At 34.0% G+C, this 27,311-nt stretch overlaps 1 long non-coding RNA gene across 3 annotated transcripts; it reads left to right on the top strand.

Annotated features, from left to right (window-relative positions):
- Nucleotides 1-265: 265 nt before the first annotated feature.
- LOC106146549 lies at nucleotides 266-25,799 on the top strand. Of its 3 annotated transcripts, XR_001231036.1 has the most exons (6): nucleotides 266-1,184; nucleotides 2,370-2,916; nucleotides 8,669-8,850; nucleotides 11,537-11,637; nucleotides 20,873-20,956; nucleotides 25,718-25,799. It is a non-coding gene; the product is annotated as an uncharacterized LOC106146549 (long non-coding RNA). The 3 variants fall into 3 exon arrangements; XR_001231035.1 differs by lacking the exon at nucleotides 11,537-11,637 and having other exon boundaries at nucleotides 269-1,184; XR_001231037.1 differs by lacking the exon at nucleotides 11,537-11,637 and having other exon boundaries at nucleotides 272-1,184; nucleotides 2,664-2,916.
- Nucleotides 25,800-27,311: the final 1,512 nt, after the last annotated feature.

Raw genomic sequence — 27,311 nt, 5'->3', positions numbered from 1 at the left:
CATTTCTAAGCCACAGGTAGGGGTGGTTTCCTCTGCATAGTTAAAGCACCTCCTCCTGTACTTGTAGGGAAAAACATGAGCAGTCAATTGGGAGAGATCAGGCAGAATGTAAGCAGAGAATGACAAAGTGACCAGAACGAAAAATTATCTATTTATTTATTTTTTCCAGTACAGGGAATCGAACTCATGACCTTGAGCTTGCCAGGCAGGCGCTGTGGCACTGAGCTAAATCCCCAGACCCTCTTTTTATTTTATTTATTTATTTACAGAACAAAATTTATCTAGCACTTCTAGAGTTTTTCCTGAATGGGCCACTGATGTCTATTCCTGCCGCTCTTTCTTCTGCCTTTATCAGAACCTTGCAGTTATTTTCTTTTCCCTGTCTCAATCGATGTGGCTTTGTCCTAATAACAAGAGAAAAAGTTACCAGTGTGTCCTAATAACAAGAGAAAAAGTTACCAGTGTGGAGTAATGTGACAAATCAAGAAAAACATCTCTGCTCGTCTTCCTCAAGTAACTTTTTCACAGGGCAGCTTGAGGTGGATAGCCGCTGGATAGAGCATTTCCCAGCACCAGCGGGGGAGAGGGAGGTGTGCCTGGAATGTGTTGAATGTGCATTCTTTAGCTGCCTGAAATGGGTGATGGCAGTCTTAATGGCTTCTACTCTTTTTCATTGGGCTGGCTGCTTCCCTAGAAAAAAGGCCCTACCTATTAACCACTGACTACTGGCTGCTTTTAACTTTTGGAATTAGGCTTTTAAAAAAGTTTTGTTTTATCTATATTTATCTTAGATCTTTTCAAAGACTGACTTGTTTATTTTAAATCTGAAGAATGAAGTCCTGGGATGTGAGTCTTTTGCTTCTTACTGAAGCCTGACAGACATGAGGAAGTCACTGAGCTTGGCAGAAAAGACACACCTTTAATAAGGAAAGCTCCCTTAAACAAAATGAAATGTCATCATTCTCAGTAACACAGATGTAGCTTAAGGACACTGTATTAAGTAAAATAAATCATGCACTGAAAGACATACACTACGTGAATGATCTCATTCATATGCGGAATATGAAAAAGGTTCTTCCTAGAATTTGAAAGTAGCATCGTGGTTCTAAGAAGTGAGCAAAATTGGAAGAGGGGTGAGTGAAAGAGGTTTATCAACAGACACAATGCTACAGTTGGATAGGAAGGTAAGTCCTGCTGTGCTAGGGCACAGCAGAGTGAATTAGTTAATAATGTATTGTATAGAATTTCAAATGTACTCACCTTAAAAGACAAGGTAGATGTCTGAAGTGATAAATATGCTAATTACCCAAAGTTGATCATCTCTCTCTCTAGACAGATATAGATGATATAGATATAGATATAGATGATACAGCTATATTATACTTCACAAATGCATACAAGTATTATGTACAATCAGAAAATAAATAGTACAAAATAAGAAAATTTTTAAAATATAAGTAAAGTAGACAAGGTCCCTTTTAAGAAACTAGATAATTTCCTGGTATATTCACGGCTCATTCTTTATGAGCTTTTCATTGCTCTTGATTTAAATAGCTTGGTGATTATTAAGAAATGCAAATAGGCTCATGTTGTTTGTTGAGATTTACTTAGTTTTTATTCATTCAGTAAAATATTTTTTAATTGCCATTATTAAATGTCAGAGTTTTTATGGCTATTTTCTTTTCTCTAAAGAATAATTGAAAAACTATGACAAGTAAAATAAATCTATTCATCATCAGTCAATTTTTCTTCAGAAACATTTTAAACAGCAGGTGAATGTCTCAAAACTCAGGCACACAGCTGCTTTCTAGAATGGCCTTGCAAATTCCTGACTCACCCTAAACCACTTTCAGGCTATATTACACTCCTGCCCTCCTTCATCCCCTCATCTATTCTCATAATGTGCTTATAATAAATTCCCTTTCAAGAATTCTCTTTTGATTTCAAAGTTATATAAATGACAATAATAATGATATTTTAAGCAAGCCATTTCAGATTATTGCAGATTAGGCTTTACATATACTTTGCTTGGTATTCAAATTAATGTATAATATGAACAATGATAACTAATTAGATTAGAAACAATATTGCAATATTTACATTTTCATTAATTTACACATACCTTTGCCTACTTTTTTCTGAATTAGGGCGGTTGTATACTAAACAATCAAACAGAAAGGGTATTAAAAGAATATGAAAATAAAATGGAACAATTTAATATGTGCAATCATTTAATCTTTTTCTGAAAACCCATAGTACATTGTTCTGTCAGAGTTTATGGCATTGTATTGTAATTACTGTTTATAGTCTACCGCTATCTAAGCAGAGAGCTTCAGGAGATCTTAACCTATTCATCTTTGGATCCTTAGCTCATGGATAATGTCTACCATACAGAAAATGCTCACCAGGATCCACTAAATGAAAGAATGAGCGAGGAAAAGCTTGATGTCCACTCTGCTATTTATGGGATATGACATTTTAACTTGCCTTAGTTTTAGTTCTTAGATGTTATATGGGTAAAACAAGGACTTATATAAAGCATGGAAGGCGAGTTTGTATAAACTATAAAGAAATGCACAGGGTCTAATGAACTTCAGTATTCCTCCACTCAGAGTTGATTATTTACTCTATATGAATGAGATAACTGGACATCCAATTTCTAGCCCCATGAATTTGACCATCTGTGGGAAATGATGCTGGATAAATATTTCTGCTGATCATGTTCAGACAACTGTTGGAGAAAATGCTGATGATCTGGATCACATTGGAGACTTCTCACTGCAGACTCCAGGAGTTGAGGAAGGACTGGGAGAATGTGATTCCTAAGACCTGATGCATGCTGAGATAATTATTTCAGGCAATGGAACAGGAAAAGAGAAGCCCTGAGGAGACGAGTGGAAGCATGTCAGCACATGTGTAAGGAGAGCTCCTTTAACTTCCTAACTCTTAGGCTTGTTCCCAAGATTGTGCGGCAATATCTTCTGTGGTTCACCTGTTTCTAAATATTATACAGAAAACTTTCTAATTTGATGTCTTTTTCTCTCACCATTTAAGAAATTTTCTATTTGCAACTACATTTCCAAAAATTACCTCACCTCAGTAATCATATGTATTCGTCTTTTGTTTAACATATGTCCTTCCAAAGATGTAGCTGAACGTCATTATGGGATGGCAGAAAAAAAATCTAATCCTTCTGAATATACTACATATTACTAAATTAGTTTCAAAAATCCAAAAGTATTTTACCATTGAGTGGTTTCACCTCTCATTAATTACTGGCATTAGCTGGCTTCTGGAAATAAAACAGAGCACTTTTTTGATGAACGCTTATACTGACAGAATAGCAGCTTAAAGAATTTTGGCCACATTATAATGCTATTTGTGGTTAATCATCACACAGTGTATGTCATATTGGCATTTATATTTTGTATGTTTCAAACACCATCATAGTGGGAAATGTATCTTTTTCGGACAAATAAAGATGTGGGACCATGTCCTGAGATCAGATGTTTTAAAAGATTAACATCTTTGAAGTAGTAAAATAATGTGGCCAAGCCAGAAAAATCTACGCTTAATCCTTGGCAAAGCCATTAACTAGCACTATGACTTCTGGCAGGTCACGTAAGCTCTATTTCATTTAATAATTGTTTATCTTACCATTTCACTTTAAACAACATGGAGACAGCATTTGAAAGAGCTTTCGGTAGGAGTCAGTTTTAAAATACAGAAAATACAAGTAAGTTCTAGAAGTTAATATTTATATAAAAAGTAAAAACCCTCTATAATTTTATTATCACTTTGCTTTTCAGGGCATGAATTCTAGATAAGAATTCAGTTTCCTTGAGCATTGTTTAAACTATGAGTACTAAATAAATTCTGTTGCTAAATCATTACTGCATGACTATCCCTAGATATTAGTAGCAGTATCAATAGAAAATGAAAATTTAAAAACCTTTAAGGGATTTAGATAAACAGTGATAAAAAGTAGAAATAATTATGATGTTACTATAAGGCACTTAGATATTTTTCTTGAAACTTAGTTCTGCAAAATATGTTTCCTAATAACTAGTGGATTGAGGGGGAATTAATGAATAGTAGAATAATTTCCATAATATTGCTACTCTAAATCAAATATTAATTTTGCACAATTTGATCCATCAAGAATTGCACCTACTAGCCCTGTGTGGTGGTGCACTCCTGTAATCTCAGCACTCAGGAGGTGGGACAGAAGGATCACTGAGTTTGACACCAGCCTGGACTACAAAGCGAGTTCAAAGCCAGCCTGAACTTCAGAGCAAAACCCTGTCTCAAAAAAACAAACCCCCCCCAAAAAAACAAAACAAAAGAAAAAAGGCTTGCATCTACTATTCTCTTTGAAAAGAACATTGAGGAGAGAAATCTATCACCTTTCTGTTCACTCAAAGAATAGAACTGCTAAATATCTTGCAAGATGAGTACAAGACTTTGAGGCCTACATTTATTACACAAACAGTATTTTTCACATCCAAATTTTCTAATGATAAAAAAAAATTTGTTGAATTGGTTTTCCTTACACCTCTTAAATGCAAGACACACCCATCAGAACCTGAAGATAATGCTCCCTTGTAATGGAAATCTAAATTTTAGTCCACAGACAGGACAGTCTTCTACTAAAATTATGTGGCCAAATCTTGTGCAAGTCTATTTTCACATTGCAAAGAATCGTTTTTGGTGCAAAAGTTAGTCATAAAATTCTCCATTAGTGGTTGGTAATGGGCCATAATATTACATGCTTTTGGAAAGTGCATTTGGAAAATAAAATGCTAGAAATAAAAGAAATTAGCAAGATAAACTTATAGAGACAGATTTTAAACAATTGAGGGCAAAAAATACCTTCTAATTTTTTGTGGAGAATGTTCCATCAGATGGGGGGGGCAGACTTTGAGAAAGTGCATCACTTGTAGAGCTATACTGATTCTCTACCTTGTGGTGTCCTGACTTCCTTAATGGAAATATGGAAATAATTAATAACTGTGAGTTTTACAATAGATATGATAAAATAAATCAGAAAGCAGTCTTGGAATGTGGAACACACTACAGGCCAAAAAATTAGCTTGTGTCTATATCAAACTTTTTTCAATGGTCACTGGAAATTTCCACTCTTCTTTATTAACAGATCATCCTAGCAGGATGAATTTCAAATAAGTATCAAGATACAGTTACACTTGTAATTGTACTGTGAATAGGAGAGTATTTAGGTCTCATTGTGGTAAAGATGCCAGGAAGATATGTTCAATTTCTACCCTGGTCAAATCTACAACAATGCTTTTGCTGAAAGCAAAATCAACCGCCGTCATCTAACTATCAAGAAAAAATTAAGTACGATCTTTATGTCTTGTTTTAAAGGGAATCTGTTTTTATTTACAGAAAGAAAAGTATGGCTAAGATCATCTCACACTGATGAAATCATCAGTGTTGAAAAGGCAGCTAACAGTATAAGCATTGGGAGTTAATATTTATGGAGCACTCCTATGAGTCAGGCTATGTTTTACTACACTTCTTATTTCATTCATTTTATTCAAGAATCTTTAAAGTTGATGGTACTTTACAAATGAAGCATAGAAAAGTCAGAGAACTTTTTGAAGGCCATCACAAGTGACTCAAACTCTTACGATCGGACCCTAGAGCGTACTCAATATGTGTTTGTCAAACTCCTCTGCAACAGGGAAATAAAAACTCATTGAAGGTTATTTCCCAGTTCATGGGCTAATTAACTACTAAAAGAAGATTGTAGCCCTAAAACACAATTTGAACTTGCCAGCTCTTTAAGGACCCAGCAGTTTAGCACAGGGTCTCAATGGTTTTATAACTTGGAAATCTTCTAAGAACTTTGTTAGAACTTCTGTTGGGAAAATGCTAGCTTTCTTAGGCAGGTGTACAATAGCTGAGCCACAAGACTGAGGTAGGAGTCTTGTACACTCATTGAGTGACAGGAGCCAGATTGTACAGCACGGCATTACAGCCCTGTGATGTAAGAGATGAAATCTCAATTCAAAGAAAGCATGTGCTCAAAAACGTGAATCCTAATCACTTTCCCTGCCTTTCTGGATTATATTGTAATACAAATAAAGTAATAAGCATAAAAGTAGTATAGAGATCAACACATCTAGGCATAACTAGGAAGCTAAAAGTTGAAACAATCAGTTGTTAGACAAAAGGTAGCACCACTAGATTTGATACCGAGGATAGATGATCACTTGTCATGATCTATTTCATTAGGAGAAAAAGACACCACTTCGTCTGCAATTTTTTCTAGGTCTTCCTCTAGGGGTGTGTATCATTAGAACCCCAAGGAGAGGCAATTGCAATTATAGAACCACTTGCAATTCAGATTGTTAAAGAGTTCCTAGATCTTATGAAGATCAGCTTTCCATAGGCCAATATTGGGTGTTAAAATTTCAAGAGAGATTTTTGATTAGCAAATATGCAGAATAAGAGGAAATTTGGATGAAAGAAAACATACTATTTCACAAAGAACACTAATCTAGAATTCAGAAGTTTGGCATGGTGTAGTTCAAGACTCATTTATTTCAGAAATGACCATCACCATGGGGCTATACTGTGTCATCATCGTGAGTCTTAAGACAATAAGACAGTTTATTCCTTTTAAGAAATTCAGACTGTTAAAGAGGCAGACACTGCATAAATAATTTCATGAAAACATGTGTTATCAATGCATTTGAACTTCAGTTTTATTTGTTGTTAAAAAAGGAAATTGTAGTAAATGATTGTCCAATTTTCATTTGCTCTATTATCTATGATTTATCCTTACCAAGGCAATAATATAACAAATGAGATGGAAAAGAAAACAGTACAATGTAAATTAAGAAATACTAAGTATAAATGTCCACCCACACAATTTTAGCATTATTAATTATATCTTAATGTAAATATAGATAATAAAGTAGATATCAAAGATTGAATTTCAGTTTGCCAAGAACAAAAGTAATCAAAATACTGTTTAGATGCAAGAAATAAAACAAGCAGACTTTCATGTTTATGTTATCATATTTTAAAAATTTCCACTGATTTCCTTGCCTGGATCAAGTAATTTATAACATAATTTAAATTTTCCTATCTCATCCAATTATAAAGGAGGTCTGTGCTATATGAGTATGTCAGTACAGTAAATCAAGTGGGGATTATACATAGTCTCTCCAGCTCTGGCTGCAAAGTAACACACTACAATGTGTGCTGGTTGCTATCCCCGAGACCTCAGTGCCTTCCATGATACAACACAGTTCATGAGGTTGCTTCGGACACTGATTCTCAGGGTGAAGGAGATAAAGGGCAGTAAGGTAGAGAGTGGTCTGGAAAGATGTGGGGCTAGGAAATGGAAATGCAGTCATAGCCTGAGAAAAGCCTATGTTGTTAACTTGAAAGTAGAGTGTAAAGTTCCGTAAGGTCCTGTAGAGAGATTTCAACTTTCTTGGTAGATTATGAAGCCTTTGGTTTCACTTTACTTGGAGCATATTATACTGTTTGAGAAATACAGAGAAAAGAATGAGTTTAAGAAACTGAAAGAAAGTCAGGGTTAAATGAAAGTCAAAGTGAAATACTGTGCAGCTAAGTAACAATATATATCTTAGGTATATGGGACAATTTCTAAATTTCTTGAATACCATCTCTAGATCAGGCACTGTTTAGTCAGTGACACTCAAAAATTGCCAAGATACTGTCTTTCTCTGCACATATCTTCCCAACTTCTACCAGTCAGGGACGCAAATAAGCTTGCAGTGTGAGCAGTGCTAAGGTAGAGTGCTAGGTTTGGTTCTTGTTCTAGCTTCCCCTACACTTCTGTTTTCCATATATTCGCTATCTTGTTTAGATTATAGTCACAAAATCACCTTAAAGTGTACTATGATTTACGTTAACATGCCCACAGAAACAATATATTTACAATACTCTTGATTGTGACATTAAAGAGCTAGAAAATAATAATATTACAGTAATATTTATTCCTGTATTGATTCATTTGAAAACACTAAGGTACATGTACATACTAAGTAATGACCTACATTCTAAATGGGAAAGTTATTGAATCACAAAATCATAGAATATCCTAATAATATAATTAAGAAATTCACTCAACTATTACATCATAACGTTTCTACCAATGACAGGTGATCCTGTACCACACAGCTTAGGTGCATAGTGGGCCAGCCCTTCTCTACTTGTGTAAGTGCATTCTGTCGTGTTCACACAGGAATGAAACTGCCTGATTTTTCCTACTGTATCCCTACTATTAAGTGATCCATTCTCCATATAAGAATAGGAGGGTAAATTTCTGTGTTAGAGAAATGGAGTTCAACGAGGTACCTTACATTCTCAATTAATGCTTATCACAAAAATATCCTATTGTGATCATAATGATCCCATGTTACATAATGATTCCATGTTGAAGAGATTGATTTAATGGCAGACTCTACATTTCAGCCTTGACTTGTGATCATGTGACTTTGAAAACACTCTCTTAATCTTTGTGTACTTAAGTCCTTGTACATAAAATAAGGGAAATGGGGCCAAGTTTACACAATGAATGATCTCCTTAAATGGAAAGATTCACTGTGTGTGAACACATGGATGAGAATTTGTGTGCTTTGTATGACTTGATGGTGGCACTTTCCAGGTCTGTGGGACACTTCTCAAGTCTGCAAGAATAGGAGGGGATTAGGGGCCGACGGGTATGAAGAGGAGACCCAGAGGTGGAGCTCAGCTTTGGGAGAATCTGAGCAAATCAGAAAGATTCAGGAGTAACGAGCTAAGAACAATTCAGATGGTCAAAAGGAAGACGTCAGGCTGTGGAAAAGGGTGAGTGTGCCCTAATACTGTGTGACGTATGCTATATGAGTTCAATGGCAAGTTAGTTCCACAAATCTGAAGGTGCTATGTAAAATAATCACTTGTGTCTAAGGCAAACAGAAACTGCATGTTATGTGTAAAAGATTCATCTTCTGTAAGAGATGTTTAAAAACCTAAAACGATTTTAAACTAAAAGAACACCTCATGTGGAAAACAAGTGATGCTTTATATTAACTGCGAAGTAAAATTGCATTAACCAAGATTTCGTTGTTCTGAAAGATTTCCCTGGAGAACTCACCAAAAAGAAAATAACGTTGTAGGAACTAAGGCAAAGGTATGCAAAGGTCATGCAGAATATCATGAAACTCATCAAATCAAATGGCTTTGGCAAATTTTGAACACCTTAATGTTTATGCTGATGATATGTTATTTTCCATTCATTACAGGTCATTTTCTAAACTATTTTCTTTAAACCTATGAAGCAATGTAGCCCAACACTAATTTTGCTCATTCTAAGATTTATGGAAAAAAGTTCCTCTCCAATTTTCTAGTAATATTATAAATTACTATATTACTATTGTATATTTTCTTCTGATATTTTACTTCAAAAATATTACTCTAGTTTTCTATTTGCTTATAATCCTTTAATTAGGGGGACATGTATGGAAAAATTGGGGTAAGGTATTTTATTATTTATAAATTCTAACTAAATCCTCTGAACAGAAATACAGTATGCATCATCAAATGTAAACTTTGGATAGCTATTAAAACATTAATATTTTGTATATACTAATATTTAAGAACTATTTATTGTCTGCCTAAAAATTAAAATTTAATTGGGTGTTCAAATATTTTGCTATAGTTAGCAACCCTGTATCTAAAATTTATGCTATATAATGAAATTGAAAGAAAGAAATGTCTGTTTCTCCTACTCCCAGTAATTATCCATCAACTTTGAAAAGAATTGCTCTGAAGGCCTTAGTACTTTCACATGAAGCAGTAAAATGATGAAAATGGGAAACGTAATCACCCCCAGATTCCTAACTTTCTAGTAACACTTGAAGGACATAGGTACTAAGGACAAAAGGAAGAATGTTTTTTCCTGGAGAATATTCAGGACCTCACCTGTACCCTAAGCAGTCATTGTGTCCTTTCTGTACATTTGTGGGCCAGGTACAGAGTAATAGTACAAGTGCACAATGCCACCAAAGTGTGAATGTCTATGTTGATTCCTCCCTTGAAATTATGCTATTTTGGGAACACATCCAAAACATAATATAGTATTCTATCCAGCGTGAAGAAAAGGGGAAAGAGAACTATGTTTAAAATCTCACAAACTTTTGAACCTGCTTCAAAAATCTTTGGTCCACTATTTGAAGTAAAACTGATGACAATATAATTATTGAATATGTTTTCACTGAACTAGAATGAGAAACTGATTAAAGTTTTAACTGATCAAAAAAAGTAAAATTAAACATAAAACTTAGGAACTCATTTTTCTGTGAGAAATATTTAATGTAATCTATCTTGTCATGCAGACATGGCATTCAGCCTGACTCATATGAAATGATTGACTGGTGCATATGTGTAATCCGTGCTATTCAGGAAGCAAATGCAAGAGGATTGCGTGTTTAAGGCCAACCTGGGAAGCTCAATGAGATCTTCTCTCAAAATGAATTTTTTTAAAGATGGGGATGTAGTTTAGTGGTAGAGCCTTATCTCATATGGGTGAAATTCCTGATATAAAGTTAGGAAAAGCTTACAAGACTGATATAGCTTTCTATGGTATCACCAAACTGAGGCAGGAAATTAGGGTGTGACAAAACTTCGGGCAAAAGGGCATAATCTGCCAATCACAAAGATCAGGACACACTCTCAGAACACCTTCCAAACCCTGCATCTGGTATCAGAGAGAAAATGCTACCTATCTTCAATTATTCTGGCACAAGATCACACAGGTCTTTGTTAGAAAGACCTAGATCTGATGTAAGAATAGGGGCTGTAAAAGACAGCAGCCATTAACCTAATAAGAAGCTGGAAAGAATCTCCAGGAGGAAGCCTCAGCACACTAGAACCCTGTTAATAAAACCATGATGATAAGTAAACTTGACACACTGATCAAACACTACTTACAATTTAGTCAACTTCAGCTTCATTTGAACTAAAACCTACAGTTCCGAAGCTTCTGTCAGTAGTTGGTGAATTAATCCAACCATTCATTTATCTAGTAAATACTACATGTTGTTCTTACTTTTAGCACTGGACTAGATCTAAAAAAGGAATTCACCTGAAAACTTGAAAATACATGCTTAAATAATGAAACAGAAGAAATATAAGCAAGATCTAGAAATGAAGAATGGGGAGGAGGAGGAGGCAGACAAAAAGAGGGGGGGAATGGGGAAAGAGAGACAGAAGAGATGAGACAGAAAGACAAAGAAAAGTACAAATCGATTAAGAGAGGCTACATTGCCACTTCTTCCCTGCAAGTATCTTATAAAATTTCTGGTAGATAAGTTTAAGTGGCTTAATGCTGATGCTGTCCTTTCCCCCCACCCCTCACCGCCCTACACTTTGTAGTTTTATTTTCTCAGAAGTATGGGGAAGTGTAACAGGAAAGGATTATTAGCTCGGCTTTAGAGATAGTAAAACTCAGACCCTACTAATTTATTATTTCACTGCATTTGCATTCACACAGTAGTGAGAAGATTGCTTATGTGTTCAGAATAAGCATGATGCAACAGGGAGAAGAATTAACTTCAGAGACATGAAAGGGGTCTATAATCTTAGAAGGAAAAGGTGAGAGTTGTATCATCTCCTATAACCTGACAAAGAAAAGGATATATGAAATGTGGTCTATTCAACATAGCAAATCCAGGCAGCAATGCCATGCTGTTTGGAAGGTACAGAGAAAGTCTCAGGAAAATCAATCATCTCCCTAAGCTTCCTGTGTTTGGCTCTGTGTAACTTCTGCAGCACTGGGCATGTGGTGTCTTTAATAAATTGAAAATGTTTTACATAATATGAATATGTATATAATCTTTTAAATCTCACAAAAATCTTGTAATATTGGTTTTTATAATTTATACTTTCAAATGAAAATCATTAAGTACTGATGAAAAGTACTTCATATGTGATGAGTCATCTTTAACGTCCTGGTTCATTCAGAATTGTTAGAAACTCAAAGACACCTGACTTCTAGGCTGGTGTTCAATCCTGGTATCACTGTAGATAGCACATAGTCATTTATTGTGCTTACAGTATGATGGGCAATATAAGACAAAGAAGGAAATAATAAGCAAAGTGTCAAGTTAATAGCATTAGAGAGGAAGAAAAAGTGAACTTTCTGAATTGTAGTTTATGTGAGCAAAACTGTCAGAATGCTTCTCAAGTGCAGTCAGTTAATCTTAAATATTCTATGAGGTCAGGTATGCAGTATTTCCATTTCCAAATACTTTGGATTTTATTTTATTTTACTTTATCTTATTTTATTTTTTTCTGGTACCGGGAATGGAACTCATGACCTCACGCTTGCCAGGCAGGCGCTGTGCCGCTGAGCTAAATGCCCAGCCCCACTTTGGACTTTAAAAGTAGAAGTCATGACATAGATGACTAAGAGATACTGCACGGGATTTCTCTTTATCCATTTTTACTGCACTGAACTGATACATGCTCAGTTAGAAGAGAATATCTGGGTTTGTTTTTTTTTTTTTATAGCTTTAGCAACTTTGTGCCATTCTATAGTTCTGAACTAGAAAATAATTCATTGAACTTTTCTTGTATCCATCTTTAAATTGAAACCCTGGGCTAGAAATAGTCTCTAGAAACAGCAGAATAGCTGGCCAACCGAACCTGCAAAAGTACACTTTCATTCTAAATGAAGGGATCAAATCTCACTTTCAAATTTTGTGGGTACTTATACCCTTCACATTGCTGGGCCTCTGTCATCCAGAGACACAATGACAAAGTAGTTGAAATAAAATGCTTTGGTATAAGACACATTTATTTCACTTCTAAGAATTACTACTTATATGTTTGAGGCATACACATACACATATACATATATATCTATATACTGTACATTCCTTCAACATATCTATCTATCTGTCTATCTGTCTATATTCTTGACCACCATGGTGTCCTGTGTGTGTGTGTGTGCACGTGTATGTGTGTGCGCATGTGTATGTGTGTGCACATGTGTATGCGTGTGTGCATGTGTATGTTAATGTGATTGAACCAAAGGCTTTTGCACTAAGTTACATACCAAGACCTTTATTATTTTGAGACAAGACCTCATAAAGTTGCTAAATTGCTGGGACTGGAGTTGAACTTGGGATCCTCCTGCCTCATCCCCTCAGAATGCGAGGATTACAGGTGTATGCCACCATACTGAAATGTTTTTTTCTTTTTTTTTTTTTTTTTTTTTTTAGGTTTTTCTCCGGTACCGGGAACCGAACTCACGACGTTGTGCTTGCCAGGCAGGCGCTTTGCCGCTGAGCTAAATCCCCAGCCCCTGTTTTTTTTTTCATTTTTACAAAGCAACAAATACCATTACAGGAGTTGATGTGTTTGAAATCGGTGGTTAATAAACAAAAATAATAGAAGCAAAGCAAAAGTTGAATAGGGTGGCCTATAATCCCAGCTACTCAGGGAACAAATGCAGGAAGATAGCAAATTCAAAGCCAGCCAGGGCAATGTAATGAGCTCCTGTCCCAAAATAAAAAAAAGAAAGGGCTGAGGTTGTAGCTCTGTGGTAGAGCGTGCTTGAGTTTGATCCCTGCTATCACACAAATACACACATGGAACAAAGATATCTAAAAACATAAATATTTTTAATAAAATAGAAAAAGTATCACTTTCTAATTTTTTCTCAATATTTCCAGGTGAGATAAGTCCCTTCTTTGAAGGTGGAACTGGTGACTGTCTTTTCAGGCTTCATAAAGCCATACTCATAATGCACCACTCCAATGAACTCAGTCATTCAAAAGTGAGGAAGAAGGCACTCAGTAAACTGAGAGATGGCTCGGTCTATATTTTCATTGTTTGTCCATGTTACAGTCTACAGCTCAAAATCATGACAATGGTTTCTAACTACTGACATGTTACTGAATCTCTCCTGAGTGTTTATTCTATTTACCTCAACATTTTTTCATAGGTTGAGTTTAATAAAGTTATACATATGTTGCTAATTAAATTACATATAGACTATGGATTTTTTAATATTACAACTATCACATATGTAATTACATACAAATTACATAACTTGAAAGTTTATGTGGATGGATAACTAAATGATAGATTTGTAGTATTTGTGAAAAGGGCTTTCATTCTACCGGAAATGACTACTGAATTAACTTCTGAGACGTCAAAAGATATTAAATAGCAACTTCATGAAATCCTTCCTAACATTTCAGGAAACTAAGGGCTTTTATGACAATCAGAAGAGTTGGCACTTTTTATTACAAAAATGAATGAATATATTTGTAGTGTTTGACTAATTTCAAAGATCTCAGGAAATTAACAGCTGTACTTTATGACCCCAAAATAAGAACTATTTTTTGGTGGGGTCTAGGTGAGAAGCAGTGTCATTACTTTCTAATTAGGTTTAAAAGGACTTGAGTGCTACAAAAAGAATACAAACCTGTGTAGTTTCTACTGTTTTATTCATTGATATTTTAAAATTTTAAATAGTCTTTCAATCCCATCAAACTAAACCCCTACTCAAATAAAAAGTAACAATACAAAGTAAAACAAGCATGAATTCCAAATTAATCTGAGTTTCCTAAGCCATCCTTTTCCTAAATCTTAATTCAACTGCAGAGGAAATACTGGTAAACATTTATCACTTTGCAAATTATCTGATATTCAACAGGTGCATCACTATGCTAAATGAAAGTAAGCTACTTTTCAGAATAAGAAAGTCCAATATACTAGTTACTAGTTATATCTACTTGCTTACATTTCAGTTAGTGAAAATGTAAAATTTCTTTCTTCAGTTGTACTGGATACATTTCAGCTGCTCAACAGGGACATGTGACTGGTGGCTACTGCTTTAGGTGATACAGAGAAAACTTTTCCATCACCTAAGAAATATCTAGAACAAACAAGTCCATGTTTTCACTACCATCAAACTGATTGATTGATTGATTGATGGTGGGGATTGAACTCCGGGGCTTGAACATAGTAGCAAGTAAATCTACCACTAAGCTATATCTCTAGCCCTCCATCAGTTGATTTATATGCTTGGCTGAAATCAGCTATTTTTGTCCCCAAACCAGTTTATTTTTTTTATTTTTTATTTTTTTTGTTGTTTTTTTTCTCCGGTACTGGGAACCAAACTCACGACCTTGCGCTTGCCAGGCAGGCACTTTGCCGCTGAGCTAAATCCCCAGCCCCTCCCCAAACCAGTTTACATCATTAGGTTGATATAAAAGTAAGTGATTTAATTAAATGTCATGTAAATTAATTGAAACAGGTATAAAAAGAGTATGAGGGATTATTCTATTTGGATATCTTTAAGTTAAATACTTTAGAAAGAAAAAATACAGTCACTTTCAAAGTATATAGAGTTATATGTAGGTAAAAATATTACAAAAACTAGAAAAAGCCAGATTAAAAATTCTGTTGGTAACTTCCTTTGCACTGGATTTGTACTTAAGGGCATTCATGACACAATCGAAAAACTAGAAATCACAGATAATGTGTTAGGAGATTTACCAAAGGAAAGAAGACTAAGCTCTGTAATTGGCAGCCCAAATGCAAAACTAGTCCTGGGCTTAAATAAAAGTATTGGAAAATAAATAAATGATCAGTGCTTAAGATTTAAACAAAACATATACTGCACATATATACAGATTTTTACAATCAATATATTCAAAAATATTTATGGAGTAATTGATTAACCACTGATCATATTTATATGAAAAGGGAAGGCTTCTATTCCACACAGCCAAACTGCAATCACAAACAATGTGTTTTTTATTACTGGAAACTTAGTGTTTTTATAATTCATTTTGTCTTTTCTATTTTCCAAATTTAAATTCATTGGATTGAATTATATTGAAAACTTATGGACAGGAACCTGACCTAATTCCAAACCTCTGCATAACTGGCCTCTTAATTATAACACAATAAAATATAATTAACAACAGTACCAATATGACTTTACTCTTGAACTCTGTCCAGTTGTCTGAGCCTTTATATGAAGATGAGAATACTTGAGCCATAATTTTGTCCACTTTAACCTTGTGCTTTTCTCTGTCTTCAAAGTGTCATATATTCATCCACTTACAGTTTAGTTATTTGGGAAAGAGGAATTTTAAGAATGTCGTTGTTTTGTGTATTGAGGACTAGATGTAAATGGAAAATTTATACTATTAAGAATACCATCATTATGACACTACGTTTCTTTCATTTAAAAACATTAATACTGCTGTTGCTAATTTTTCCTTGACTGATAAATATTTTTCTACTCAAATAAATTTAAGGAAATATTTAGAATGGCGTGGACTACACAGTTCTATTTGAAACAACAGTATCAGCATATTTATCTATTTTATGTACTCTAGAATGACTTAAAAGTATAATAGATAACCTAAAAAATTATTTAGTCCTCTGAGAAAAGATTCTGCTAGGTTCACCAAAGGGACAGATTAACATTTTCCTTTTCTACATGTGATGCTTTCATATCAGGAGTGGAAATATGGTTGCCTTTATAAGCCAAATTTACAATGACTGGCAAAGTCATTTTGGAAAATTTTAAAAGTATGGTTTCTTTGTCACCACAGTCTATATTATTTCACCTTGACTTAGTCTGCCTTGCTACAGGACCTATTCTGGAAATTCTTTACATTCATGATCCCTGCTAAGGTTTCTGACACAGTGATATTTTCCATAAGTCATGGGAAACATGGATAAGTGAATCTTCAAGTTGGACTTAATTATGCTAATCACTTTACATTAACTTTTATTCTCCCAAGCAACACAATGCTACCAAGCTAATCATTCACAATTTTCTCTATTTGATTTAAGGTATACCACTAGCTGTTAGGACATTTTCTCTTTCCCTAGAAAAGTTTTCAAAGAAATAAATAACAGGATACAACTAAAGGTAGGTAACTTTCTCTTGATGCCTAGAAGAATAAGAGTGCAATTGCACTTAGTAAGAAGTTATTGACAGGACAGAGTTCATTTTAAATAATCAAAACTACATATCTATCATATTTGTGTCTGAGGGTGAATTACTATGTGTTTTATAGTTTTCCCCAAACAACACCCTATTCTCCAATTTCTTATTTTCATTTTTTGCAAATGTTTACATCCATCATGGAGAGTTTGTACGGGTACATATCACATTTTAATTCTTTTTTTCAATAAATTTATTAAATAAATTGAAGCTGAGAACTAGGTAAAAGCCTATTAACAGCAATTATAAAATATTAGTTCTTAAACAGATCATTGGCCCAGGTAGAATCTGGACTGTGAACTTAACTACAAGATGTACAATGACAAAATATTAAATAAGGCCTGCTTTGGTTTGGCCTTCTGGAAGATGAATCTGTCTTATAAACAGAACATTATTTGAAAGGACACATATTTATGTACACAAGAGGCTTAGATTTATTATAAATAATAGTAATTAGCTAGTTTTGTAACTGACCTCCAAAGAATACATCACAGGCTTACACAAAATTGTCTGTAGACCTTTCAGATGCTCCTAGAATATGCCTAGTACCATAATAATATATTCCAGAGAGCCTAGAAACATAAATGGCTAACATAAAACTTTACTGAATCAAAAGTTATTGTAAGGTATGAAGAGTTTTTCCTATAAATGAACTAAAGTTCAACTCAATAAACATGCATCAATTCAATACCTATTCAGGCAAATCTTTGAAAAGCACCTGTATTAGAAAAAATACAAAGGGATGTCACAAGTCTGGAAACTTAATTACTACAAATAGCAGTCATAGAAAACACTGTAGGAATGAAAGTTGTAAGAGCTTTGAGGATTCAAAATAGAAAAATCTTTTTAGCAATCAGTCAACTTTGTGGATGAACATGATATTTTCATGTTAAAAATATGATCCTATCAGGTAGCAGTTTTGCTTGGGCAGTAGGCATTAAAGTAAGAAATAAAACTCTCCCACTGTGTCAAACTCTTCACTTACTGTTTTTGCAAGCACTCTCAAAGAGTATTTTTGGGCCTAATACAGCCTCAAAAGGTCAGCTTCCCCAAGAGATAGTCTCATGAGCTGTTGCAGAGAAACTACGTCTGAATGTGAAATAATGCTTAGCGCGATATAATTTATATCACATCACTTGGGGAATTACCTATGCTCATGAGTCACCATTTGATAATAGGGAGTAAGAGGAACTAAATGATTATTTACAGAAAATGACTCACTTATTATAATAACACAGTTCATATACTGCTGGATTATTCTCAAGAAGACTCATTCCCATTGCCAAGTAATTTATCTGATTCCCACACAGTTATTCTGGCCAATTCAGTTTGTAGTATTAAGAATTAAATTGGACTTTTCTCCTGAGGGCCTATCTATTACTTTGTACTTGATTTTACCTTTCTTTCCCTTGATCTTCCTTCTCTGTCTAGCTTTTCCTTCCTTATCCCACACAGTATTTAAGATAAATCAACAACTATGAACATATAAGTATACTCCATTTAGTTCCCCAAAATAAATATTGATAGAGTATGATTCACTGTTACTTAATTTTTTTAAATTACTGCACTTTCTCTGATACCAAATATGAAAACTACCTATAGTAAAACTTTACTATTTAAAGTTACTAAGGAAATTCTTCAATCTGGATAGCTGATCTTTCTTAAGTGAATGGCAATACTCTAAATGTATGCTTCCTCTGCATTTCTTAGACATAGTTTATTTCTAATTCATATCAGCCATGATCCAGATCTTATTTTATTTCAGAAAAGTTAACAACTTATAATTTACAGTTTGCTCATAAACTTATAATAAGTTAAATAGCCCCCATAGCTAGCTTGGTAAAAGCTATCATGAATTAAAGGCAAGAATATTATTTGTCTGTGTATGATTAACATCCTATGGAAAAGTTTTAAAATTTTTCTTCCTTGCTCCTCTATCTTATGCTTTTCAGAATTTTTCTTATGATTTCTGCATGAGTAATATCATGAGTCACAGTCACACCTTCATTACCCTTCAGATTTTGTTTTGTAGTACCAATTTACTTTAGATGGTTTACAAGAGACTCAACTGTATGATTTTGTTATATTTCTATAAAATCACCCTTTTGCTGCATATCATAGTTGAATTTTGTGGTATTTTATGCTACTATACTACTTGGAAACAGGCATTTTTTGGCAACAGTATTCAATCTAGGTCACTAATGTGTCCATGAGTAGGGCTCAAATCTACTCACTCAGTTTTGGAATACACACACACACACACACACACACACACACAGGTAAAAGAACCTTGGCTCTCACAATTAAATAGATGTAGTTGTTTATCCCTCTGTTGTCTGTTGGTCCCACCTTTGTGTTGAACTGGCACCACATGACACAGTGTCACATCTATTTGTCATGTGTCATTTTCCCTTCCCTTTCTTCACATCCTCTTCTGTGTATGTGTGAGTGTGTGTGTGTGTTTCTTTTGTCTTATTCATGGGTTCTTGATTAGTCCTTGCAAATACTTTTCTTTTATCGACACTAACAGTCTTTAGTTTTCTAAATAATCAAATAATTAATATGATACTTTATTTTAAATAATTGGTACTTAGCTTTCTAAGACTCCACATTCTACATATTGGGGGTTAGAAGATCCTTGTCTATACCATTGTTGGTGAGGTTCTGATACTGAGAAAGGTGGATGCCTAAGTACTCTAAAAGCTAATCTCCATATATTCAAGATCATAAGATTTCAGTAACTTTTCCTTGTGTATGCCATTTTCATGTTTCAAATTATAAATTAAAGTTCTAATGTCGAAAACTAATTCTGTAGCTGAAAAAAGACCTGTATAAGATTTAGTGCCATTATACAAATTATACAACTAATTGCTCCTTAAGTTCTCAGCAAATTAATGGACTCTAAAAAGGCTTATTTGTTAATAAGTTATGTATTTTGTTAATACATAAAGCACATTGTAATACCACTTTCTTTTAAACAAAAATGTATTTAAAATTTTAAATCACATATAATTATTTAATATTAAGTTTTAACATGTCTTGTTCAGTTGTTTCTAGTTTATTCAGCATATACAGCTGTATAAATATAAAGCTAAATATAAGAGAAATACCTGTGAGAGATGTGAAAATATAATTTTAAAATTCATATTCTTTAAACATGAATGTAAAACAATTTTAATTGAAATGATGCTAAAATAAAAATAACATCTGGAAATAGAGGTATTTGAAATTTCAACAGAAATTAACATTATCTAAACTGAGGAATATAAACTGTAACCTACTAATTAGTAAAAATAAATTTGTTCTATTCTTTTTGTACCACAGAGAAAGTTCTAAACCTTAAATTTTATGTCTAAGATGACTTGACACCAAACACATTCAAAACTCATGTCATTCCGTTACTAATGCAGACCACTCTGGAAACTAAATTAATGCAATTTTAGGGCTAATAAACAACACTGAGATTCTGACCACTGTTGTAGTCCATTCAGATAATTCAATAGAAACTCACCACAAAGTCAGATCTTAAAAGCCATACACTGATCTAAGAAATATCTACTCTTCATGATATATAATACATTGAAAGGGATACAATGAAAAATGAAGCATGGACTTGGCCCTCAAGGGGCTTACAATCTAGTATTGAAAAAATAAACAAGCACATAAATAGCCAAAACATAAGGTAGAAAGTGATGTGTCATAAGAAAATTCACTTAATATGTCATGGGAGTTTCTAATACAACAGGATTTTGTTGTTTGTTTGTTTGTTTTGGTACTAAGAATTGAATCCATTGCATTTTTCCTGAGCAACATCTCCAGATTTTTTTGTGTTTTTTATTTTGAAACAAGGTTTCCTTGAGTCACTGATTTGCCCAGCTTAGGCTGCAACCCGCAGTTCTCCTGCTCAAGCTTTCCAGAATGCTGGGATCACAGGTATGTGCCAACTGGCCCATTCACTTTTTAAAAAGGTAATAAGTAGCCGACAAAAATAGGCCAAAGGTTAATTTTAAAGATTATGTGCCAAATTTTGTGAATTTATTGATGAAATAGGCTTCAATAGTAATGCAGTTTTAAGTCACCACCAACCAGTTCTTTAAAGTGTTTCAATATAGAGTACTAACCTGGTAGAGATAACAATTCTGTCATTGTTCTTAAGAGATGCAGTTGGAACAGAGCAAATGACCATTTACATGGAATTAAGTAAATTGTCTAAAACACTCATGACACATTACTTCTTTGCACAGAAATTGGCTCAGTCATATTAAAGTGATGAAGAATTCCTCGGTGGCTCAAGTGTGCTCCAAGGAAAGCTAGAAGGTTGTACAGTTAACTCCCAGGGTGTAACTCTAAACCATACAACCTACTACCTCAACCCGGATGCACACAACTTCCAATGTGGCTTCAAACTCCTTATCATATCTTCTGTCAGCTCCTCCAAATATGGCGGCCATATACCTAAGGACTTGGCAAGGGTGTAGATATAATATGCTAACATTTTACCAATACACTTAAAATATATCTCATAGGGCTTTTAGAGTTTCTAGCGTGGGTCACATACAATGAGTTCTGACATCTTTCTTGCCATAGTTCAAGTATCAATTAATAATATTAAAAGCCAATAGCATTCAACTTCATATTCCAGGAGATATAGGCTCCATAGTAACATATAAAATCAATAGCATTCTTTTTTTAATTAAAATTGATGAGTTGCACTAACCCCTGAAGTATGCTCTGAAGTTTCAGAACTAGGTTTATTGGAGTCTTGGTTCAGATATTTTTCTAAAAAATTTCAACATTCTAAAGCAGTTTACTGCACTTGAAATCAAACTTGAATGGCTGTGGTATAAATATTTCCAAGTGGTCAAGTATTAAATCCTGCTTTGTAGGATACATGAGGATTAACATATACATAGAAAACAAAGCAAAACACAATTACTTAAGAGACTAATAAACTGGAGCTTAACAAGAATACTGAAATATTATTAATAAACTTTGTATATAGTGTTTTGTCAGATTACCACATTGACACAGACCCATAGAAGCGAGCTTGTGCCGTCCACTTCACCACAAGATCGGATCTACGGGTTTATGCCAACAGGCGACATCTTGCATGGGCTGCCTATTAGTGTAGAATTTGTTGTATATATATAATGCAATTTAGGAGTGAAAATTAACACTATTAATATTTTAGTATAAATGTTTTAAATGCCGAGTCCTGAGGCTCTATGTGCCCTGTTAAAGACCTATTTAAATATGCTAAACTGAATCTAGGTTAAAAAATACTCCATTATTCAGACTGGTTTTTAAAAAAATAATGACTATTTGGAGACCAGCTATCATAATCAACAATGAGATTTGAAAGAAAAAGAATCCATACACATACATATAAATTATGTCATTGTAAAGCATGATGTAGTACTATGAGTCTACAATTAAAACCAAATTATTAAGCTAGATGTATTTAAGTTAAAGAGCTTGTTTTGATTCTTTTAAAGTTTGGTAACCGTTTTTTAAAAAACTGATAATATATATTTTTTATAAAATAGATAAGATCTTATTGAGTCAAGAACATAGAAAGATATTATAAATCTGAAATATAATCACATATGTCTGTATTCAGAATAAAACTAAAATGTGCAATGTTTTGATGAATTAATACCCAAAACCTAAAATTAGTGACATATTAACAGTGTCATTACTGATCTCTGTACTAACATTTATACTCCAACTGTATTACATCAGAGAGGATATTTTATCTCAAGAACAAAATATATTTGAGTTTATTTTTGAAAGATTTCTTTAAAACACAATATGTGCCAATGTATAATTCTTATGTGGTCAACAGGTTGCTTAAAAATAAGTTCTTTTTTTAAAAAAATTTTCAACCAAAACACAACAAGCAAACACAAATGAATGAACATAAAGCAAGTCACGTAGACTTTTTTAAGATTCTAAGCTCAACTGCAATAAAATTATAAGTTTTACAATCTTTTCAAGGTTATCTATAACCATTTAGCTTTTCTTAATTATGTCTCCATTGTGAAAAATAATAATAATACAACATAGTAATTATGATTTTTCTATGCTTTGCAATAAAATAGTTTTCTAAGACTTCATACAGATAATTTGGTCCACACAATTTTTCACCATTATTTACTTTCAAAATTTTTCCATACTTATTAAAAACTGAAATAAACCATAAAAATGTCATAAAAAATTTCAATATATTTTTATGAATTTCTATGTGAAATAAAGGATAACATTGGTTCAGAGTTTTATCACTGTATGAACGTGTGTTATGGCTTTATTATCATATGAGATCATATAAAAAAAGATTTTAAAAGCACAACTTTATTTCCTTCACCCATATTTCACTTCCTTTTCTATGGTACAGCAAATGGAAAAGATAGTTTCTTTTTTGTAAATAGCTTTCTATTCAACCATATTTTACCTATGTTTCACGAATGTATATACAGATATATATTCAAAGTGATGCAAACTGGACATTCATCTTAAATTCCAGCAAATTTTTCCACAAAGATAGCATACAAAGTCTCAAATGAAAACCATAAATTAAAATTTCCATCACCTAGGTTCATAAAAAACATTAAAAGAATTCTTGTATAATTAAACAGTGGAAAATGTTTTTTTCTTGAAAAATGTACATAGTAATTGCTCTTTTGCTTTTTATTTTTACCTGAGATGATTTTCTCCTATGATCACTTTCTTCACTTCTCATATCCATTTTAAGTTTTTCCCTAAAACAACCACAAAAGGAGAAATATCAGACAACTGCTGTCTAGGAGGACGATCTGAATGGATGGTGGGAATGAAGGTAGATGATCGAGAAGGAAATACAATATCAAAATGGAAAAGAAATCTTTTAAAGTATTAAAAAAATAGGCTTGGAAGACTCATAGGGCCCCACCCAAGCCGACTCATATGACATATACTGTGGTTTCATGGTTTACATTTATGTGTTCATTTGGGTTGGTGTTGTTTTAACAGGAACAGTTTTGAAAGTGAAAGGAGGATGGTTCTTTAAAAAGCGACTAGACTGAGCACAATGAAGTAGTGAGAGCTGAAGAGATTTGAATTTGGCATGGAGTTTAATAAGATAATTAAGAGTATACAGATTAATGACTGCTAAAAATAACATTTGAAATAATGTTTTTTAGCTAAAGGATCTTGAAACATGAAAGCAGTTTTATCCATATTAATGAAGCCTTTCAAATTTGGCATTCTATTAGCTGAAGCACTATGAAAGAACAACAGCTATTTTGTAAATAATTAGCTAACAGTAACCAATAAAGTGATAAAATATTTTATTTAAACGTTGTCATTATAGAGTGTTTTTATAATTTCTTATGAATTCTTCATAGAAGAACAAAATAGAAGACAGAATTCAGTATTTCTACATTTCGCTTTGTTGATCCTGCATGCTTTTAATGTAATACAGTATGATTTTAAGAATATAACAGTTTAAAGAAAACTTATTGCTTTATATAAAACATGGCATCAATTAATAATATGAAAATATAGACTTTACGGATACCTGCTGTATTTTCAGAAAGCACTTTCACTTTTTGAACAATTCTACATATGTTTAGAAACATTTTTATAAAAACCAAAATAATTAGGATGAATATGCTAATCCTTTTACATGGAGCTAGGCAAAACTGCATTTTTTTAATAAAATGCTTAAATTGCTTAGCAATTTACTTCTACAAATAATTAGAATGCAAAGCAGTTATGTGCTGAGCCAATATGTTGCTCTGAACTTAAAGCAAGTTTGTATGTACTTTTTTCACAAAATACTTAATGGATATTTCCAACCTTCTTTGCAACTGCTCTTGGACAAATACTTCTTTTTAAATGTATTTTAAAAGAGAGCGTTATTAAGGAACAAGCTTCTTTTCTACTTAGCAACTGAGAACATAAGCTTTTCATCTGTTTCTGTGCTACTAAAATCCTTGTAAATAATTTAAGTATAACTTTTCTCAAACTAATTTTATTTATCAGTAGGTTAACATGCATTCTAGCATGATCCTTTTTCAGAAGTTCAAAAAGTTTCCTTTTTTACAGCCCAAATTGTGAAACACATGAAAGATTTTACTGTCTTTAACAACAGGATCTAAACACTCACATTTCTTAGCAAAACTAATGCTGGCCACAAAAACACAGAGGACACATTTGTGTCGTCCTGAAAGAATGTCTGTGTATAAGAAAAATTAGAAAAACATTCTCATAGAGATTTTTCTAGCTTTACTTTAGGGTTAGAGGAAGAAAGTAAAAGGGAAAAAGTTTAGAGTAAAGTGGATGATGAGTGAAATAAGAATAAATTGAAAGTTCAAGGATCCTCATTTATATAACAGTAGGCTTAAAAAGAAACAACAAAAAAGTTATACCTGATATGAAAGGTGCGCTTTCACCAAGTGCAATGTATTGCTAATCATGCCATATTGTTTTGAAATAGTAAAAATAAAGAAGGCTCGTTTGGTTATGTTGCCTTAAAAAGCTGCTTTAGAAAGCCCGATGTCTCTGCAGTTATATAAGCCAATGTTTGCTTTTTTTTGTTTGTTTGTTTTGGATTGGATTTTTGTTTGTTTTTGTTTTTGTTTTTGAGGAGGAGCATCTCTCTTTTTTCAGAACTCTTGCCTGTAGTAAGACAAACTCAAATTTTTTTTTCTTCAGGGCTCCTGTTATTTCTTAGAAAAGAAGAAACAGAGCGCTTGTCTTCTTTTTCTTCCTTCTCCGTATTCCAGGCACAAAGCACTGCGCAGAAACTGCACCAATCCTTGCCGTCACTGGCAGCAGAATGGTAGAAGGTGGGAGATACCAGGAATCCTTCCAGGCTGTGCGGACTTTAGAAATGAGGATTGCACACGTTTGTCTCCCGAACCAGAGTGGTGAAAAGGCAGGATGCCAGTTTGCTACAGGGCTGCAATGATCTCATGCTCAGTGCTGCTGTCGTCCTGTTTGCCCAGTTCAAATGCCTGTTCATTACAAACCAAAAAATAAATAAATAAATAACCCAACTACTTGGATTCTTCAGCAAGCAGAAAAGCACATTAACATTTAAAAAGTCAGTAAAGGCACAAAAGAAAACAAAACAGAAAACAGAAAAATTTAAGATTCACTTGCTATGCCTCAATATTCTGTTATAATTTCTCTCTCTCTCTCTCCCTCTCTGGACATAAGCAGCAGAATTTATCAGGCGTGAAAGGGACAGCCTCCTGGTGGCCTGCCAAAAACCCAGAATAAAGGCGAAGTTGTGCTTCAAAGCTCAGTTGCTTGCTGAGTCTGGCTAAAGTCAAGTATTAAGATCCACCATTTTCTGAGCCACGCTAGAAAAAAAGAAAAAAGTCAGGACCGTTGCTGCTTTCCAAGTCTCCGTTGGCACCATCACAAAATCTCAGTCGTAAGGTCACATGATTCTCTGCCAAATGTAGAGTGCATTCCCATCAACCATTCTGCTGATACTGCGAAGGCAGCTATTGTCTCGTTTAGACCCAAAGTTCAGCCCACTCTTCATTGAATTAGCTGAAAAACGCATCACCTTTGGGGGCTGGGAGTCATGGAAACGTCTACCTGGCAAGCTGCCCACTTTTTCTGCCCATCAACCAGAGATGGAATTGTGCTGCCTAATGCAATGATGACTTGGAATGTGAAGAGTCGTCCAAAGTGAATCTGATTCTTGCAACGCCTGTTTCGTTTGCACAGAAAACTCTGGCTTCTTGTAGTTAAGAGGGGAAAAAATCCTTTCTACCAAAGTAGCAAATAAAGGTTGGAACATGCCTACTCTGCAACTTTATTCCTCAACACACCCAAATGGCTTTCAAATGAAAAGACTGAATGCCCCGCAAGTTTCCTTCATTAAAGACATCTCTTCTTCTGTCTCCTTTTCCTTACAAGTGAATGCAACAAGCCTGAGACGTTTGTTTTAGTTTCTCACTTAAGGCTTAAAACAAATCTGTGAGTTTTCTTCTCACTTTTTATTACTTTCTGATTTTTATCTGGCACCAATTTTGTACTATGTGGTCACACTATCCAATAGCAGCAGTGGGGATGCGTTATTGCTGCAATCTCCAACAAAGTGGTACCCCGAGAGAGCCAGTTGTGTCTTCCACCACACAAAACCCTGCAACTGGGTCCTGTGGTTATCTTCATCCGTACCTAGTACAGCTGCTGTGCAAGATTGCTGAAAGTGACACATGTGAGAAGTGCTCTTTCTGTTCCCGCACTGGCTACAGTTTGCCTGTATGGCATGAAAGATGCGTTTGAAAGA

Source organism: Chinchilla lanigera, unplaced genomic scaffold (assembly GCF_000276665.1).
Source record: "Chinchilla lanigera isolate Chin_1 unplaced genomic scaffold, ChiLan1.0 scaffold00006, whole genome shotgun sequence".
Taxonomy (NCBI): Eukaryota; Metazoa; Chordata; class Mammalia; order Rodentia; family Chinchillidae; genus Chinchilla; species Chinchilla lanigera.
The sequence above is the reverse complement of the archived record's forward strand: the minus strand, read 5'-3'. Positions and strand labels throughout refer to the sequence as shown.